Source organism: Papio anubis, chromosome 10 (assembly GCF_008728515.1).
Source record: "Papio anubis isolate 15944 chromosome 10, Panubis1.0, whole genome shotgun sequence".
In the NCBI taxonomy this organism is placed as follows: Eukaryota; Metazoa; Chordata; class Mammalia; order Primates; family Cercopithecidae; genus Papio; species Papio anubis.
The window spans coordinates 106,247,831-106,267,064 of NC_044985.1; the positions used below are offsets into that span (position 1 = coordinate 106,247,831).

Below are 19,234 nucleotides of genomic sequence, written 5' to 3' on the forward strand. Positions count from 1 at the left end.
TTCATTTAGTTAACCTAGGACTGAAAAGACCACCTGGGCCAGGTGAAAAACAAAAATGGTCAGGTTTACAAGTTTGATGAACTTGGAGAACACGTGCCCCATCCTAAGGACACAGGCTTTACTCTGGTCAGCCAATTCTTTTTCTTTTTTTTTTTTTGAGATGAAGTCTTGCTCTGTCACCCAAGCTGGAGTGCAGTGGTGCAATCTCAACTCACTGTGACCTCCGCCTCCTGAGTTTAAGTGATTCTCCTGCCTCAGCCTCCGAAGTAGTTGGGACTCTAGGCACCCGCCACCATGCCCAGCTAATTTTTTATATTTTTGGTAGAGATGGGGTTTCACCGTGTTAGCCAATTCTTATCACAAGGCCTGTGGGAATGCACACTGTTGCCAAGCTGATTTTCAAGAGCGGTATGAAATCTGGGGAGTTTTAAAATTCTGGCAACTAACGTTTTAAGAGCCAGTTATGTACGTACCAAGGCGAACACAGATCTGTGGGTCATAATTCCATGTGCACGGCGCTTGTTTGTGACCTCTGATCTGTGAGGTCACCTTGGTCTGTTGGCCCTTCTAGCAAGTAGGGGAATGAGCATCTCTCCAAGTTCAGACACGGGTTTGAGGTGGCAGAATTTGTCTTTTAAAATGGAAAACCTATATATTTACATTTATGAGCTGAACCATAAGAAATTGACATTTTTATGTATCGACAATAATCAAATATTGTCAATTTCATGTGCTTCAATCTAAAAGGAATCATCCACTTAGCGAAACTAGAATCTGAAATACAGACTGTGTTCTGTCCTGCAGCATCAAACATTTCTGCCTCCTCTGAGACGAAGAAAGCACTCACTCACTGTTCTGGCACCCCACGTTATTTACTAGCAGACCGTGCCTGGCAGATGGAGGTGACATCAGCCATTGCCTGAGTAACATCCATCTTCTCATTTGCACCAAGCAGCTTAAAGAGTCTGCCCTTCCAGGGACTAATGGCTTTAACATTGTTGAAGTTCCTTTTAGCAGCAGCATAGCCATTTGTGGAAATTTTTCAGATAATCATCTTTCTCTTCTTTTGTCTTTCCATCAATTAGTTATAGGCTATCATTTTCTACAGATATAGTTAGTTTCTATTGATATCATTGCAGAAATCAACTGGACATAGCTGAGGGTGAAACAGTTGTTATTCTGAGGCAGGTAGACACACTCCACCTCCAAAAGCAGTAAGATCAGTTTCTTCCCGGATCCGCAACTGCAGTGATTCAGGTGTGAATCGGATTGCTTACTGATGGTGCATTCTCTTGAACAAAAAAGTGCATTGAGGGAGACACAGCTGGCAGACGACCTAATGGGAACCTGGAGGGGAGGTTCCACCTCAGATGCCACATCTTCCTTGCTACTCCCAGACCAAATCCTGAGGTTTGAAAAGAGGGTTGGTACCAAGCCTTTGTCACGTTTGAGAGAAGGACAGGAAGAGAGCCTCACTTTTCTCACTGGCTTTCCCATGCATCCTAGAACTCAAACTCCAATGAAAGCATTTCTTTAGTTCCAAGAGCTCTCTGGATGAATAGGGTAATGGGTTTCTTTTTATTTTCTTCTTTTTTAACTATTTAATGTTGACTTCATATTGGTTTATAAACTGCAACCTCTTTGTGAATTTCCTTCATAATATAGAAAATTTATTTTGACCAAATGGATAATGCATTTTTATTGTCTTAATTAACTGGAATTCCAACATTCTCTTCCCCCATTTCTTTGCTTTTAATGAAAAGTAGCAAATGAATAAAAACCATACAAAAAGAGAGGAAAAAAAACTATAATCAGAGACTTAACCAAACAAAACTCCCCACTAAAACCAAACTTTGCAGAAACCATTTTCAAAGTTCCTATGAAATCAATCATCTGGAGATAATATTTTGAAGGGAAAAAAAGTGCTCTGAAAAATGATTAGCTTAGTTTCTTCATGTGACCTAAAAAAGGGCAGGTGAATATAATCTACTTCTCACCCCACTGATGGCGAATACTTTGAAAGTCATATTAATCATTTAGAAAGTATGTGACCACACATGAGACACTCCAGCTGCCTCTTTGGTCTCATAAGTGTGTACAGAATTATTTTTATGTGCCCAAAGCACCTAAACCCTACACACTCTGTGTGGCTGACTGAGAAACTGCAGAGCAGATGTCTGAAGGACTGATGTGCTGAGCCCTGGGCTATGTTGTGAGGCACAGCCATCTCCAGCTAGCCTTCCTTGTATCCGACGCTTGCTAGACTTTCCCACTGACCACAGGCTCCCCACAGCTTTGTGCCTCGGTTTGTAGATTGATGGCAATGCAAAGGGACTAAAAGTAAAGAAAGATAAATGTCAAACTCTTAATCAGAGGAAGGAAGAGAAGGGAAAAGATCTATAAATTTAAAAATATTTTTTCATGTTTACTGAGCCTGGTAGCAGAGATACATGGAAACTCACTGCCTAGCAGTTGTTTAATGCTGATGGGTGGAGTCATCATTATTACTATCATCAAGGACTTTTATTTACTCAGTACTTTCTGTATGTCAGGCACTGTCTAAATGCTTGTCATGCATCGATGCATTTAATTTTCACAGCTCTGTAAAATAAGTACAGTTGACCCTTGAGCAACATGGATCTGAACTGTGTGGGATCACTAATAACAGATTTTCTTTTTTGTTCACATAAATTTGTACTTTTATTTCTTATTCTTGAGGTTAGATTCTAAACCCTAAAGATATCCAGACTGGTATTAGATCTACTTATCTATAGCCAGAGACAGCTTCTATCATGTTGTCCTTAGCAGCCAAGGTTATTAAAATGTCTTTCCTCCAGGAAGATCCAATAGGAAAAAAGAAAGAAACCTCTCTGATTAGGCTCCAGCCAAACCCCACCCTCCATCAAATTGACTGGATAGGCATAATGGAAACCAGAACATGTGGTTTCCAAAAAAGAAAAATCCTATGAGGGAGGGGAGGAGGGGAGAGGAAGGATTTAGTCAGTGCCCAGAGTCAAATTGAGTAATATCAATTTCGCTCACCTTCACACATCTTCAGGTTGCATGTTCATGGAGTAGTTTAGGAATAAATCCATGGTTTATAGAGTACTAAAATACCTAGTTGTCTGCTTTATTACATTATGGCTTTCCCAAGCAGTTTCCAAGGCAAACTGGCAGGAGAATTTGACTGGAACTGCATGCAGGACTGCAGAGATTCCTCTCCACAGTTATAGAAGGGACTGTTGCAAGCCTGATTGTTCTAGAACTGGGTGCACCAGGTCTGAGTGTTCCAGGAGTGGTTGCCCCAGGACTGGATGTTCAGGCTCTGGTTGCTCCAGCTTGAATTGCTCCAGATCTGGTTGTTCCAGACTGGAAGATTCCCAGTCGTGTTCACCAGGCATTCCCGGTGGTAGGAAGAGTAGAGGCTGGGGTAGGTAGGTGCTGAGGCCTGAGTCACACACACCATTGCTATTCTGTGGCCAGTTGTTTTTCTGCCACCTCTTAGATTTCATTCTCTGGTTCTGGAACCAGGTCTTCACCTGTTTATAGCTCAGGTTCAGGATGTTGGAGAGTTCTTGCATCTGCTGAAGGCTGAGGTATTTCTGTCTCTGAAATCTATCAATGGGTACAAACAGCTGGGTGGAAGAGAACAAAGTTCTGGTCTTCTGTTTCTTGACTGGGACCTTGTCTTCCTTTTTGGGGGCACTATTCTCTGCAGCAGTGGGTTGTTTGCCTTTGGGACTGGTGGGAGAATCAGAGCTCTCCTGAATAAGCAGATCCATGGAGGAAGGAAGAGGAGAGACGGTCTCCGTGTGAGGCATCTCAGCGGGAGACATTTGCAAGGATGGATAGTTTTCTTCAGGCCCACAAATCACAGGCATAAGTGAAGATTCTTTACAATCAGATGCTTCGAAGCAAGGCAGGCTTTGGGGATAAGCTGGATCCATACTCATGTTATTACTGGGGAAGAGAAGTAAAAAATTTAAGAGCTGGACTGGAAAAAATGGCTAAGGCAGCATTAAGACTTTTTTCTGGAAGGTCTTAGAGAAATATGACCTCCAGAAGTGAAAGTATCAAGAAGTTGGGATGAAGTAAATCAGCTCCACAACAACAGGAGGCAACCAGCTCAGTCCAGCAAAATGTCAATAACAGATTTTCTCCACCTCTGCCACCCCGAGACAGCAAAACCAGCCCCTCCTCTTCTTCCTTCTCCTCAGCCTCCTCAACATGAAGACAAGGAAAAAAATGTGATGATCTACTTTCACCTAATCAATATTAAATATATTTTCCTTATGATTTTCTTAATAACATTTTCTTTTCTCTAGCTTACTTTATTATAAGAAGATAGTATATAATGCATAGAACATATAAAATATGTGTTGATTGACTGTTTATGTTGTAAGTAATGCTTCCAGTTAACAGTGGGCTATTAGTAGTAAAGCTTTTAGGGAGCCAAAAGTTATATGCAGAGTTTTGACTGCACAGGGGTCAGCACCCCTAACCCGTGCATTGTTCAGGGGTCAACTGTATTTTATATTCTATAGTTGAGGAAATTGAGGCACAGCGAGATTAACTCACTTGTCCCGGGCCACACAGCTAGTGAATGGTAAAGCAAGGATTGAAACCCAGGTTCTTTTTTTTATTATTTTATTTATTATTTATTATTATTATTTTTTGAGACGGAGTCTCCCTCTGTCGCCCAGGCTGGAGTGCAGTGGCCGAAATCTCAGCTCACAGCAAGCTCCGCCTCCCGGAAACCCAAGTTCTTAACCATGGTGCTGACCTGCCTCTTTTGATAAGTGTGCTAGAGAACATTTGGTTTATTTCCGAAAGCGTAGATGCATTTTGTAATCTTTTTCTTTTGTTAACAATTACCATTTAATTTTCCTCTCTAGCAAGGAGGTCCTTTGGAATCCTTCAAAAATTGAAGCATGTTTACTCATGATTTTTTTTGCCAATACAAATCAGAAAATTTTCTCTCTAACCTGCCAGCATCTGAAGATAAAGAGAGGAGAACCTAGTGGTTTTTATCTTTCTCAAAAAGATAACGGAAAACATGACTCAGGGGAGCTCTTGAGAGATGCTGTTCCCATTGCTGATGTTCAGTGTTTTATATCTTCTGTCTGGATTTGACTTTGGAGAAAAGCATCCAAGGTAAAATGTGCTTACAACTCTGCCAAGGTGAAAACCTCAATACCATAATAGGAGAGCTTGGGTGAAGAAGGAGTAAGTTCAGGAATAACTTGACTCTATCTTGTGATAAATTCTGAAGTGATCTGTTATGAAAGTCCCTTTCAGACCTATGGGTCAAAATCGATTTTCCTTAGTGTGAACCACAGGGATTTCACAGATACAGTGTAATGGGGGACCAGAAACACACATAGACTCGTGCCTGGATAGCTGAGCTTCTTAGACTTGACAAGCAGCCTTCTGCTTGACTAGCTGAAAACTCAGGCACATGTGAGTCTCTTTCCCTCCTCTGAAAATGAGGCAATTGGACCAAACGGTGGAGCTGTTAAAAAACAGGCCAATTTGGACCTTACTCCAGCTCTAGTAAATCAGGCTCTAGGAGTGGAGTTCAGGTATGTGTATTTTCCTTGGGTGTCATGAAGAACCCGTAGATGGCTACTTTCTAACCAGAGTGTGTGCTAATGGCAGGCTCCGCTTTTATTTCTCTGTCTCTTCAGACAACAAGCATTTGTTGAATGCTTACTGCGCGGTGGACAGAACAACAGCCATTGTGCTGATGACAGGAATTCTGCAGGAACAAGGTCCTCAGGGTCCTTGCCTTCAAGGAGCTTGAAGTCTAGATTAGATGAAAAATACTAACAGGTACAAGAGTAAGAGAATTAGGCTGGGCATGGTGGCCTACACCTGTAATCCCAGCTACTTGGCAGGTGGAGGCGGGAGGATTGCTTGACCCCAAGAGTTCAAGACCAGCCTGGACAACATAGTGAGACCCCCGCCACTCCAATCTCTTAAAAAAAAAAAGTGTAAGAGAATTTCAGATGGGCTACAAGCTGTGAAGAAGGTAGAACAGGGTCATGACGTGGAGTCAGGGAGGTGAGGACCAGAGAGGGCATCTCTGAACGGAGACATGTGGGGGAGATAGAATCTCAGAGATGTGAAGGAGTCAACCAGGAGGAGAGCATGCTTAGGACAAAGCTTGGGAGGCTGGAATGTGCAAGATATGTTCGAGTAAGAGGCAGTAAGCAAAGGCCAGAGTGGCTGGAACATAAAAAAGGAGAAGCAGGCAGGCAGGAGAGAGGAGCAGAGGTCAGATCTCAGTCCTTGACCATGGCTGTGCATTGGGACTTTATTCTGAGCATGATTGGGAGCCATTGGAGGATGGAGATTGTTTTCAGAAATGAATTGGTTCTTGATTTTCATTTGAATAAGACCATTTGGGCTGCTCTGTACGATACCTGACAAGGTGGTTATAAAATTACTACTTGATATTTGACTAATTAGGCTTTATTTTCTTAACTTGGGATATAACTTATATACTGTGAAGTTTACTGTTTTAAAATGTACAGCTCGGCTAGGCGCAGTTGTTCATGCCTGTAATCCTAATGCTTTGGAAGCCCAGGAGTTTGATGCTTCAGTGAGCTATGATTGAACCACTGTGCTCCAGTCTGGGCAACAGAGCGAGACCCTGTTTCTACAAAAGTTTTTAAAAATTAAAAAATATTCCCTGGGCGTGGTGACATGTGTCTATAGTCCTAGCAACTTGGGAGGCTAAGGTGGGAGGATTGCTTGAGCCCAGGAGTTTGAGGCTGTGGTGAGCTATGACTGTGCCACTGCACTCCAGTCTGGGCAATAGAGCAAGACCCTGTCTCTAAAATAAATAAATACATACATACATACATAAATACATAAAGGTACACAACTCAGAGGTTTTTAGTACATTCACAAAGCTGTGCAACTATCACTATTATCTGCTTTCAGAATTGAATAATAAATTGCTTTAATTTGCAAAAAATGTGACGGTATAGGAAATCATAGCACTGATCCTAGAGTAAGTAAAAGAAAGCTTGACTGGGATGATGGAGAAAACACTCAGGCCCTCCCAGTCTACACATCTAATGGAAATTTTGTGTGATGATGGATATGTTCTGTATTGCACTGTCCATATTGGGAGCCACCAGCCTCACGTGGCTATTGAGCACTTGAAATGCAACTGGTACTATTGAGGGACTGGATCTTTTATTGCACTAAATTTAAACAGCCACAGATGGATGCCATATTGAATAGCACAGCTTTATGGCAACTTACAAATTCATAGTCTTATCTGAGGTCGTTTTCCCCAACTCTCCTACCTCCCCAGTGTCTAAAATCATTGAAATGTTGAAGCATATTTATGGTATTTATACCTAATCCTCAGTACAAAGAAAAAGCTGGAGAGTTCCCACAAGGAATCTAGATGACAAGAGGCACAAAGGATGGATGGTGGCTGGGCACGGTGGCTCACGTCTATAATCCCAGCACTTTGGGAGGCCGAGGCGGGCGGATCACAAGGTCAGGAGATCGAGACTATCCTGGCGAACATCGTGAAACCCCGTCTCTACTAAAAATACAAAAAAATTAGCCGGGCATGGTGGCGGGCACCTGTAGTCCCAGCTGCTCAGGAGGCTGAGGCAGGAGAATGGCATGAGCCCGGGAGACGGAGGTTGCAGTGCACCGAGATCACACCACTGCACTCCAGCCTGGGCGACAGAGTGAGACTCTGTCTCAAAAAAAATAAAAAATAATAAAAATAAAAATAAAGGATGGATGGCAGATTCTGAGCATCTTCTGGGGTAGAATAGGATCTGAGTGGGAGTTAACCCGGTTGTCAACACGTGGGTGACATCCATATGCTCATGGAAGGCAAAGGCTAGTGGTGACCTCAGCCCCAGCTTCACAACTCACAACAAATAAAAATAATTCCCAAAGCAGAATATTTTAAGAGGGCAATAAAGTAAGGTTATCTCTCCTTCTGCACTTATGGGTTACATGTGACAACAGTAACAAAATCACCCTTTCTAGGATTATGTCCCTGAACTATTTGTTAAGAAGCGTCAAAGCGCCATGAAAGACTCTAAACTCTCATGGTTAAACTCATTAAGCCCTACCCTCCCCAAGTTCCATTTAAGCTGTTTCTGTTATTTAAAAAAAAGAAAACAAAATCTCCAGAGCCTTGCATTTTTGTCTAGAGGATTTGCTTTTCCATCCTTCATAAGGAGAAAAGTAGGCCAGGAGGAGCCTTAAACTTTATTAACGTTGTAAAATATTCAGTGGTTTTTTATTGTTCATTTCCTGTTTTATTATTTTTTTAACTACCATGTTTTGCAAATATGAGGCATACATGAAAGTAAACAAATTTAAGATGTTTCTTGTCTTAAAACTTCCTATATTGTTTTGGAGCCAAAATAAATTCTTTGTATTTATTGTGTATGATGTTATGAAAAGATGAGATGGCCTTTAATGCATAAGGCCTATGCATTAATATTTGCCTATAAAATATAGCATGTTCCAGAGAAGACGAGAAATACTCCCTTATTACCTGACAGATGTAGAAGGAAAAAATCAATCACGCGACCTCTAAAGTTGCAAGCTTTTAAGGTAAACACACAAATGTAGATTGAGATTCCATAAATATTTAAAAGTTATTTGTTAAACTAACAAACCATTAAATATAATGTTTTGGCCTCCTGTCTTCCCGTCTGTGTCTTCATGTGGCCTGAAAAGTTAGATTCAGATTTAGAATTCCTGGCCTAGAGATTTTAAACATTAAAAAGAAATAAATAAATAGCAAAGTGAGGGAGGCAGCCTGTCTACTGTCTAGGACTACAGAAGGACTCTGTCTGGGTCTGTGTTCCTGCATGAACAGCCATCCTCGACCAGGCCTCCAGTCTAGGGTAGTACACATCTGTGCCGTCCTCCACCCAAGGGAGGGTAGACCTGGGGCGGAGACCTGTGCAGGCCTGGGATGCACGTTCAGGCGTTTGGGTAGGAAATGCTGGGATTGCCAATGAATGGTCTAGAGAATTGAGAGTCTTTTCTTGCTTCATAGGAAAGGACATGGCTGGAGGAGGGTCAGAGCAGGGGGCCTAAATCAGAGAGTCCAGGATACAAACCCTAGTTACCTGGTTCTAGGAGCCAGTGACCATTGAGTGCCTCTTTGTGTCTTTTGTTTTGTTTTTGTTTGCAGCGGGGTCTTGCTGTGTGACTCAGCCTGGAGTGCAGTGGAGAGATCATGGCTCACTACAGCCTCGACCTCCCACTTAAGTGATCCTCCCACCTTAGCCTCCCAATTAGCTGGAACTACAGGCAAGTGACACCATACCTGACTTTTTTTTTTTTTTTTTGTAGAGATGGAGAGTCACTGTGTTGACCAGGCTGGTCTCAAACTTCTGGGCTCAAGTGATCGTGCTGCCGCATCCTCCCAAAGTGCTGGGATTACAGGTGTGAGCCACCGTGCCTGGCCCAGTGCCTCTGTTGAAAGAAACTCTGCTCCCTAACATTCCCCTGATAAAATTTCACCCATCCAGGACAGCAGAGCAGTCACTTATTAGAGGGCTAAAATGTCCTATATTGTTTTAGAGAAAAAATAAGTTATTGATATTTATTATGTATGAAGTTATGAAAAGATGAGATGGCCTTTAATGCATCCTTAAGATCTGGCTCTACAGTTGGTCTCTTTTACAGTCACAAGTTTTCAGTTTGCTATTTCTAGGGCTTCTGAGTGGTTTTAAATTTTTTCAAGCTTTATTGAAATGCAGTTCACATACCATACAATTTACCTATGTTTTTAGTATATTCGCAATTTAGTATATTGTGACCTTCCCCACAATCAAGTTTAGAACATTTTCATCACCCCAAAAAGAAACCCATTCTCATTAGCAAGCATTCCTGTTTTCCTCACCTCACCCCCAGCCCAGGGCAAGCACTAATCGACTGTGTCTCTCTAGTTTGCCTCTTCCTCACTGAGGGCTTTCGTACTTTTAAAGTGGTTTCCCTATACATGAGTACACATTAAGTAGGCCCAGATAGAATAGCAAAATCTCAATGCATCCAGATATTTTATTTTCTCTATAGATGTAGGTTAGTGCTTCTCAAACTTTAATGTGCGAGAGAATCATTCTGTGAATCTGGTTAAAATTCCCACTGATTCTGCCGGTCTGGGGTAGGGCCTGAAATTCTGAATTCCTCTCAAGGAGTCCCCGTGCTGCTTGTCTAGAAGACACACTTTTTCTTTCTTTCTTTTTTTTTTTTTGAGACAGGGTCTCACTCTGACTCCCAGGCTGGAGTGCAGTGGCATAATCTTGGCTCACTGCAGCCTCCGCATCCCAGGCTCAAGTGATTCTCCCACCCCAACCTCCCAAGCAGCTAAGACTACAGGCACATGCCACCACACCCGACTCATTTTTGTATTTTTTGTAGGGACAACAGGGTTTTACCATGTTGGCCAGGCTGGTCTCAAACTCCTGAGCTCAAATGATCTGCCTGCCTCGGCCTCCCAAAGTGCTGAGGTTATAAGCATGAGCCACCACACCCAGCATGGAAGCCACATTTTAAAGAACAAGGACACATGGTGCTGAAGTCATTGTTTTAACCAAAGCAGCCTCCATTTCAGACAATGAACTGGTTTAGTATGGCAGGGTCCCATTATAGCATAGAAAGCATGGGGGAGTGGTGTGCCTGCATGCATGTGTGTGTGTGTCTGAGAGAGAGACAGAGAGAGAGAGAGAGACAGAGACGGGCAGTGGGCGGAGGCTCCGTGAACATGGACCTCTGTCTGCCATTGTGAAATGAAGGCTGTGAGGACTTTGTACATTTATTTTCTCCCTTCTGGCCTTCAACTCCATGCTCTTCCTGATTCACCGTCCTCCTTATAAAGCTGAGATACTGCAGGTTGTTCAACTTTGGTTCCCTTCTTTATCAAGTATGCAAAACCATGTTCCTCTGACCATCGCTGATGCATCAGGGTCATTGGTTCTGGTCACACAGCACTTTCTGGAAACTGTGTTCTTGTGAAAAGAAATGAGAACCACATTTCCCACACTTTGGTATTTTTGACAAGCTCTGTCTCCTTGGGCATAGGAACCAGAGTCCCTGTTTACAGAGCAGGAATCTGAAGCGCGCGACCCTCGGTGATGGGGCTCAGTCAAAACCCAGGGCCTCCAGGTTTGCTCGGGGTGGGCATTGCACGACCTGTGGCATTCAGTTGCCATCCACAGAAGGACTCACTTTCTCTGGGTTCTATCACATTGCTTTTGTTCCTGTGGTTTCTTGCTAACGAACTGTATCATCAGATCCCACATGGCAGCGCTAAGGCCAAACACAGAAACCAAGCTTTATTCATCTTCCAGGATGACCTATGAGACTCCCTGAGTGCCCAGCTGTTATATTAGATGTGAGGTGGGAGCACGGGGAGGCTCCAGTGGGGCTGCTGGGCTGTGGATGGCAGAGGCTGCGTTGTGTATAAAACCCCTGAGAACACAACACAACATAAGCGGTTGAACTTTGTGACAACATGTCTGTGACTGCCTTTTTTTTTTTTTTTGAGATGGCCCAGACTGGAGTGCAGTGGCGTGATCTCGGCTCACTGCAACCTCTGCCTCCCAGATTCAAGCGATTCTTCTGTCTCAGCCTCCCAAGTAGCTGGGATTACAGGTACCCACCACCACACCCAGCTAATTTTTTTTGTTTTTTGTTTTTAGTAGAGACGGGGTTTTACCATGTTGGCCAGGGTGATCTTGAACTCCTGACCTCAGGTTATCCACCTGCCTTGGCCTCCCAAAGTACTGGGATTACAGGCGTGAGCCACTGCACCTGGCCAACTTTTTCTTAAGGCACATTTGAATCTGAAAACAATGCAAAATTACTTAGAAAAGACAAGAATATGAATCCAGTGGTGACGTTTACAGCAGCACATTTCTGATCGTGGCACCTCTTGGCTCCAGCACTTACAAAGGCTCCCTATTACCCAAGTGGTAAACCCAGTCTCCTTATTACGACCTCCAGGGCTCTCCTCCCTGGCTTTGGCCTCCACTTCTAGCTCTGCTGCCTACAACTCCCTTTATAAATCCCTCACACCCCAGCTACTCTGTCGTAGACCATGTACTGTTTCAGGAACACAGTGCCTCGCAGCTTCCATGCCTCTCCTCTTGCTGTTCCTTTCTGCCGGAATGTCCCTCTTTCCCTTCTCTGTTAAAATTTCAGTCTTCCTTCCAGGGTGAATTCCTTTCCTCTCCCTTCATGATGCCTTTAAAAAAAAACTCTTTAAATTAGTTAATTAATTTAGAGATGGGATCTCACTCTGTTGCCCAGGCTGGAGTGCAGTGGCATGGTAACAGCTCACTGCAGCATTGAATCCCCGGGCTCAAGCACTTCTCCCGCCTTCCAAAGTGCTAGGATTATAGGCATGAGCCACCACATTTGGCTGTTTGTGGAATCTTTTTACCATCTTTCTCTCCTCTGTGTTCTACTCCAACTGGACTTTCTTTTGACATTGTCTTGTGATTTACATTGTTAATAGAAATAATGCAAATACAATGGCCATTTATTGAACACATGCTGTGTGCCTGATGGGGTAGCATGTGATTTACATAAGCAACTCCATTTCCTCTTCCAAATGCCTTAGTAAAGAAGCTGGTGTTGTGCCCACTGCAAAGTGAAGTTATAAGTTCAGACTTCCCCAGAGTTACCTGGCAGGTCCATTGTTGGTCCCAAGGCTGGTGACGACACCCAGACCCTCTTATCCAGCAGTATCCAGCCTTTTTGGCATCAGAGACCAGTTTCATGGAAGACAGTTTTTCCATGGACTGGGCAGGTGGGGGGATGGTTTTAGGATGATTCAAGCATGTTGCCTTTATTGTGCACTTTATTTCTATTATTATTACATTGTAATATATTAATATAATGAAATAATTATATAACTCACCGTAACGTAGAATCAGTGGGAGCCCTGAGCTTGTTTTCCTGCAACTAGATAGTCCCATCTAAAGGTGATGGGAGACAGTGACAGATCATCAGGCATTAGATTCTCATAAGAAGGGCACAACCTAAATCCCTCGCATGTGCAGTTCACAATAGGGTTCGTGCTCCTATGAGAATCTAATGGGGCCACTGATCTGACAGGAGGTGGAGCACAAGTGGTAATGCTTGCTCGTCCTCTGCTCATCTCCTGCTGGTTCCTAATGGGACCAGTCCATGGCCCAGGGGTTGCGGACCTGCTCTCACGTTCTGTTCATATTCATTTATCTCAACCAGAGCTGGCTGGAGCCAAGAAAGGAAGTCTCCAGCTTGTGTACAAACCCCTGTGACTTCCAAATTATAGAGGACTTGGTGTTACCTGTGTGAGATGGGTTAGGGAATGGTCCCTCTGCCTCAGCACAGTGACCATCATGAGTCATGCCTGTCCCCAGGTCATTCTTTATTTCTTCAGCAGTGTATCTCTGAGCTGTGGCCCTTGAGAGGCCTTAAAGGGTATGCTTGAAGCTTTTGCAAATCATAGCAGGGAGATCTTGGGTCCTCAGGAAAACAACATAAGCAAACATCGTAAGCCCAAGAAATTCAAGCAGGTGGTGGCAGGGAACATGGTCAACACAGATGCTTATTTGGTCAGGTTAAGGAATGAGCAGGGTAGAGAGAGGTCCGTGGGGATGGGGTCTCCATGCACCCCAGCAGAAGTGAGTAGGGAACTAGAAAGGCTCTTGGGTGACAAGACTCATGTTAGAGCAGAAATGAGCAGGGAGTAAGCAGGGAGTTAGAAGACTCTTGGGTGACAAGACTCATGCTCACGTCAACACTGGTCATCCGATGGGCTTGTTTGCTGTCGGGGTCAGCTGCTGGATCTCCTGTGAGAATGGGTGGATGAGGAAGTGAAACGCAGCAAAACTGGATCTAGACAGGTAAAAAGCTAAGCTCAGTCAAAAGAATGGTCTGAAATAATATTTAGGGACCTAGAGAAACGCTCACAATGTAATAATGCTTTAAAATTTAAGATTTTCCATCTTAATCACAATCACAATTTCATTAAGATACATACCACCACTTGCACTCACGATTATGCATAGTAAAGAGACCACAGGGAGTGTAATGGCAGTTTTGATTTTATTTTTATATAGTTTTTGAACTTCTATGATGTTCTCAAGTAAAACATGTTAATCAGAAAAAAAAAATTGATAATCAGATCATCAGAAAAAGAAACAAAAAAAATTCTCAGAGCACAAAGCAAGCAGGGTTGGAGGCAGTCTGGGTGGGAAGGACCATTGTTCCCACCCAGCAGGGTTTTCTTCTTAATGTTCTTTCATGTATGTGCACCCAACTTCAAAGCTTTTCCTGAATTTATTATTGTGACGAATGGCTCTAAACTTCCTCAGCGACAGCCTCCCATTGGGGAACTACAGTTTGAAAATGTGACGGAAATTGATGAAACTTCTCAAGAATGCCTGGTGTAGACAAGACTTTAGGAGGTGTGAGGAGACGGCGAGACTCTCTCGAGCAAAATGTCCACCCCCTTCCATTCTGTCCCCACTTAGTCTGTTCCATCCCTGCCTAATCACGGCTATCCACTACCACATGTCTGCAGTCACCCCAGGGACTGGGATGCATCAAGAAAGGAAAATCCTTCCCAAGCCCTGTCTTTACCATCTTGGATTCCTTTAGAGCTCTGAAAAGCAAAGGGCTGGATTCAAGAAATGGGGAAGAGACTGAGCATAGCAGCCTGTAATCCCAGCATTTTGGGAGGCAGGAGGATTGCTTGAGGCCAGGAGTTCAAGAACATGGTAAGGCCCTGTCTCTACAAAATATAAAAAAAAGATATAGGCTGGGCGCGGTGGCTCAAGCCTGTAATCCCAGCACTTTGGGAGGCCGAGACAGGCGGATCACGAGGTCAGGAGATCGAGACCATCCTGGCTAACATGGTGAAACCCTGTCTCTACTAAAAAATACAAAAAACTAGCTGGGCGAGGTGGCGGGCGCCTGTAGTCCCAGCTACTCGGGAGGCTGAGGCAGGAGAATGGCATAAACCCAGGAGGCGGAGCTTGCAGTGAGCTGAGATCTGGCCACTGCACTTCAGCCTGGGCGACAGAGCGAGACTCCATCTCAAAAAAAAAAAAGATATAGTCAGTCATGGTGCCACAGAAGGGTCTCTTGAGAATTCAGCCCAGTCTGGGCTACAGAGTGAGACCCTGTCTCTATTTAAAAAAAAAACGAAAGAAAGAAATGGAGGGGTAGCATGAAGATACCGTTTTGCTTCAGCCTCCTTCTCCATGTACACATGCACCTACTAATATGACTGTCTTGAAGGAAAATTCCAAGCTAAACATTTTGTGCCCATTTAGCCCAAATAAATAAAGAGGGAAGTGGGAAAGCCCTTGGATAAAACCACCTTGACTTCGGTGATAAATTTGTCAGACTTCAGTTTTGTGTTTTTTGTGATTTACCTATTTGCTTTTAAAATCTTGGTACATAAAAGATTATCAAAGAAAAAACTTTGTATGTGCCTGAATAACTTTCTTACATTTTGGCCATGTGTTTTAATGCTTCAGAAAATGTGTTTTGAAGGGAGGTAGGGATGGGTGAGGACACGCTGCCAGGTTAGGATAGTCAGTCTATCTATCTATCAACCCTCCCAAGTTCTGAATCCTGTATGTGTGTGTTGGGGTGAGGGGAAATGCCTGGATGAAAATAAGTAAACTGAAGTTTATCACACTCCTTCTCGAACATCATACAGCTCTTCCAAATATCATTTTGATAAGTTAATGTAAATGAATCAGAAACATCTGCCTGCCAAATGCCGCCCGCACATACAAGGACTTAACAATTAAATGGAAAAATGTTCGGTTCAATGTGTTTCAGGTTTTAGCGGATCCAAGATGTTTTGAAAAACAGTTAAGTTCTTAAGACATTTTGATTATTTAAAGGGCAGCTGGCTCTCCCACCCTCTTTAAAAACGGCAGTGGTTATTTCTGTTCTTTGTATCGATGCCAATTTTATTGTCTGTGGAAGAAATTCTCTAGCAGAAGTTCACATCCCTGGTCTCTGAAATGATGACTGCAAATTGCTGTCCTATCCAGATAAAGGCTCGCTTCTAACCCTCTCCTTATGCTATGCTCAGATTTGGTTCCTAAGCAAATGCTGTGTCCTTCAAGTACAGAGGTTTTCTGTTTTTTGCTTTTTTGAGACAGGGTCTCACTCTGTTGCCCATGCTGGAGTGCAGTGGTACGGTCATGGCTCACTGCAGCCTCCACCACCCAGGCTCAAACAATTCTCTCGCCTCAACCTCCCAAATAGCTGGGACCACAGGTGTGTGCCACCGTACCTGGCTAATTTTTTAATTTTTTGTAGAGACAGGTCTCACGATGTTTCCCAGGCTGTTCTCAAACTCCTGGCCTCAAGCGATCCTCCTACCTCATCCTCCCAAAGAGGTGAGATTACAGGTGTGAGCTACTGCACCCAGCCCAGGCACAGGGTTTTAAGTGATGATGAGGCAGTGTTTTTTCTAGTTACAAGACCCTTTTCTAGAGTCAAGAAGAGCATTGTTGCCACCATGGGTCACTGTCTCACAATTTCAAGAATTTCTTAATTTGTAGTCCTGATTCACCTTGAGGAAAAGGAAGAAAAGATGTTAGATGTTCAGAGGATGAGCTGAAATATGATAGATTATCAAGAGGAAAACAGTTCAAATTGTGTAAAAGACTACAACTGAAATTCCACTGTAAAATCAAAGCCACATTGGCCTCAGTCCCCTTAGCCCACCCTCTTATCCTTGGACACAGCAGAGGGATCCCGACAAACGCCCAGTATGCGGGTGACAGTGATGAGTGTGCAGTTCTCTATCAAGCTCTCTGACTCCAAGAAGTTGTCCTTACATTTTATTGATGTGCAGTCTCGCCATCCTGAAATTTTAATCACCTGAGTGCTGCTTAGACATCGGCTAGATCACCCAACTTGTAATTCTATCTGCATTTGAAGATGAAAGAAGAAACCCTTGTGCATTTTTGTTCCTTCTGTTTTCCCCTTCAAGGGACACTGTCAATCTTTCTTAGGCTTCCTGAGTAATCATCATTTAATTTTCTTTATAGGTTGGAAAGTCTCGATTCTCTTTAAAAAAAAATGAGAGTAATTAAAAGTGACGGGGCCAGGTTAGTAAATAGATTTGTGAATTCAGAGCACCACAGGTCTCCCTCATGGTAGAAATGATGCCATTTCACCCCAGTGGCTTTTAAGTTCAGAACTGGGAATTAATGATATTTTCTCACCAAGTTTAAGAAATCAAAAAACAAAAGAATTAAAGCAGAGCTTCATCCCACTGTTTCAGAGCCAAAATTTGTTTTAGTCTCACCGGAGTAAATCCAGCTGTGCTCCCATTTAAAACCCTCCCCTGGCTTTCTGCTCCTTCCAGCCTCAGTCCCAAGTCTGGGCTGGGTTTCACGTCTGCCCTTGACGTCATCTCCTCTCTGTCTCTTTCACACGTGTCCCAGCAAGCAGAGCTGCCTCCTGCTCGGGGCCTTTCACTAAGGGTTCTCTCTCTGACCTGCAGACCCTCAAAGAACCAACGCCTCTCCTTATCCAGGGCTTAGCTCAAACGGCTCCTCTGTGGCGAGCATCCCCAGACACACATAGATCACTTTGTAGCCCATTATCCTGCTTTAATTTCGTCATAGCACTTATTGCTAAATGAAGTAGTCTTGCTAGCTGGGTGTGGTAGCTTATGCCTGAAATCCCAGCACTTTGGGAGGCCAAAGGAGGAGGATTGCTTGAAGCCAGGAGTTCAAGACCAGCCTGAGCAACATAGTGAGACTGCGTCTCTACTTAAAAATAATAGTTAAAAATAGTCTTGTTTATTGTCAACCTTACATCACTGAAGCATACACAGGGAATGAATGTTCTATGTAGACATGACCCCTGTTTGGAAAAACTTTGCTGTTTACAACTCTTTAAATTTTTTTTAGATGGAGTCTCGCTCTGTCACCCAGGCTGGAGTGCAGTGGTGCAGTCTCGGCTCACTGCAACCTCCACCTCCCAGGTTCAAGTGATTCTCTTGCCTCAGCTTCCCAAGTAGCCGGGACTACAGGTGCGTGCCACCACGCCTGGCTAATTTTTTGTGGTTTTAGTAGAGACAGCGTTTCACCGTGTTAGCCAGGATGGTCTCGATCTCCTGACCTCATGATCTGCCTGCCACGGCCTCCCAAAGTGCTGGGATTACAGGTGTGAGCCACTGCGCCTGGCCTTCAATTTTTTTTTTAAATGTTGGGCATTGCTTAGTGTGTACCTGGTGTGTTAACATGCTAGTTGGTGTCTTCTACTAACTTGGAAGGAGTGTTTATTTTTCAGCGGTTCCATCTCTGTGGTGTGTGATGGCATGCTGCCAAAGCACAGTCTTTCAGAAAGGGGCAGTGGCATCAAAACTTTAAGGGATAGGTTCTATTAAAAGAACCACCAAATTTCTTAAGATTTGCCTTTCCTTGTTTCTAGGCTGCAGAGGTGAAATTCTGGCTGAAAGTACACTGAGTATAAGAATCAGCTAACAAAGGCTGGGTGCAGTGTATCACCTCTGTAATCCCAGCACTTTGGGAGGCTGAGGCGAGCAGATCACTTGAGGTCAGGAGTTTGAGACCAGCCTGGCCAATGTGGTGAAACCATCTCTCTACTAAAAATACAAAAACTTTTCCAGGCGTGGTGGTGCATGCTTGTAGTTCCAGCTGCTGGGGAGAAGGCTAAGGCAGGAAAATCACTTGAACCTGGGAAGCAGAAGTTGCAGTGAGCTAAGTTCGCACCATTGCACTCCAGCGTGGGCATCACAGCGAGAATCCGTCTCAAAAAAAAAAAATCAGTGAACAAGACAACGTAGAGTTCTAGTCCTTAATCTCCCTTCGGGGACATCACTCCAACCTTGGAAGGAATTTTTTGGAGGAGGCCCTGGTCTTCATAAATGGCTATCAATCCACAGACCACAGACTGATTCCTGTCACCATCCACAATCCCAAGCACCCAAAGATGTTCAGGCCTACCTCGAGAATGATCTCGGACAAGCATGTGACATGTGACAACCCTCAGAAGCTGATGAGAATGAGTGTGTAGGCCTATTTAGGTCAAATGTAGATTATTCCAGAGGTAGCTAAAAATGACAATTTCCTAGCCAGGTTGGGTTAAAAGAAAAAAAGTTTAGAATTTCCAGAAACCATTGATCTTAATGAGCTTCTCCCCTTTTAGCTTTTATTTTCAGAAAACATAATGACAG

General features: G+C 43.6%; 1 protein-coding gene and 1 pseudogene across 1 annotated transcript in view; one reads left to right on the top strand and one right to left on the bottom strand.

The window, feature by feature from the left end:
- The window catches only part of SGPP2 (sphingosine-1-phosphate phosphatase 2), a 135,874-nt gene that overhangs the window by 23,171 nt on the left and 93,469 nt on the right, over positions 1-19,234 (top strand). The window lies entirely within an intron of this gene.
- Positions 3,045-3,953, bottom strand: LOC116269194 (annotated as a pseudogene).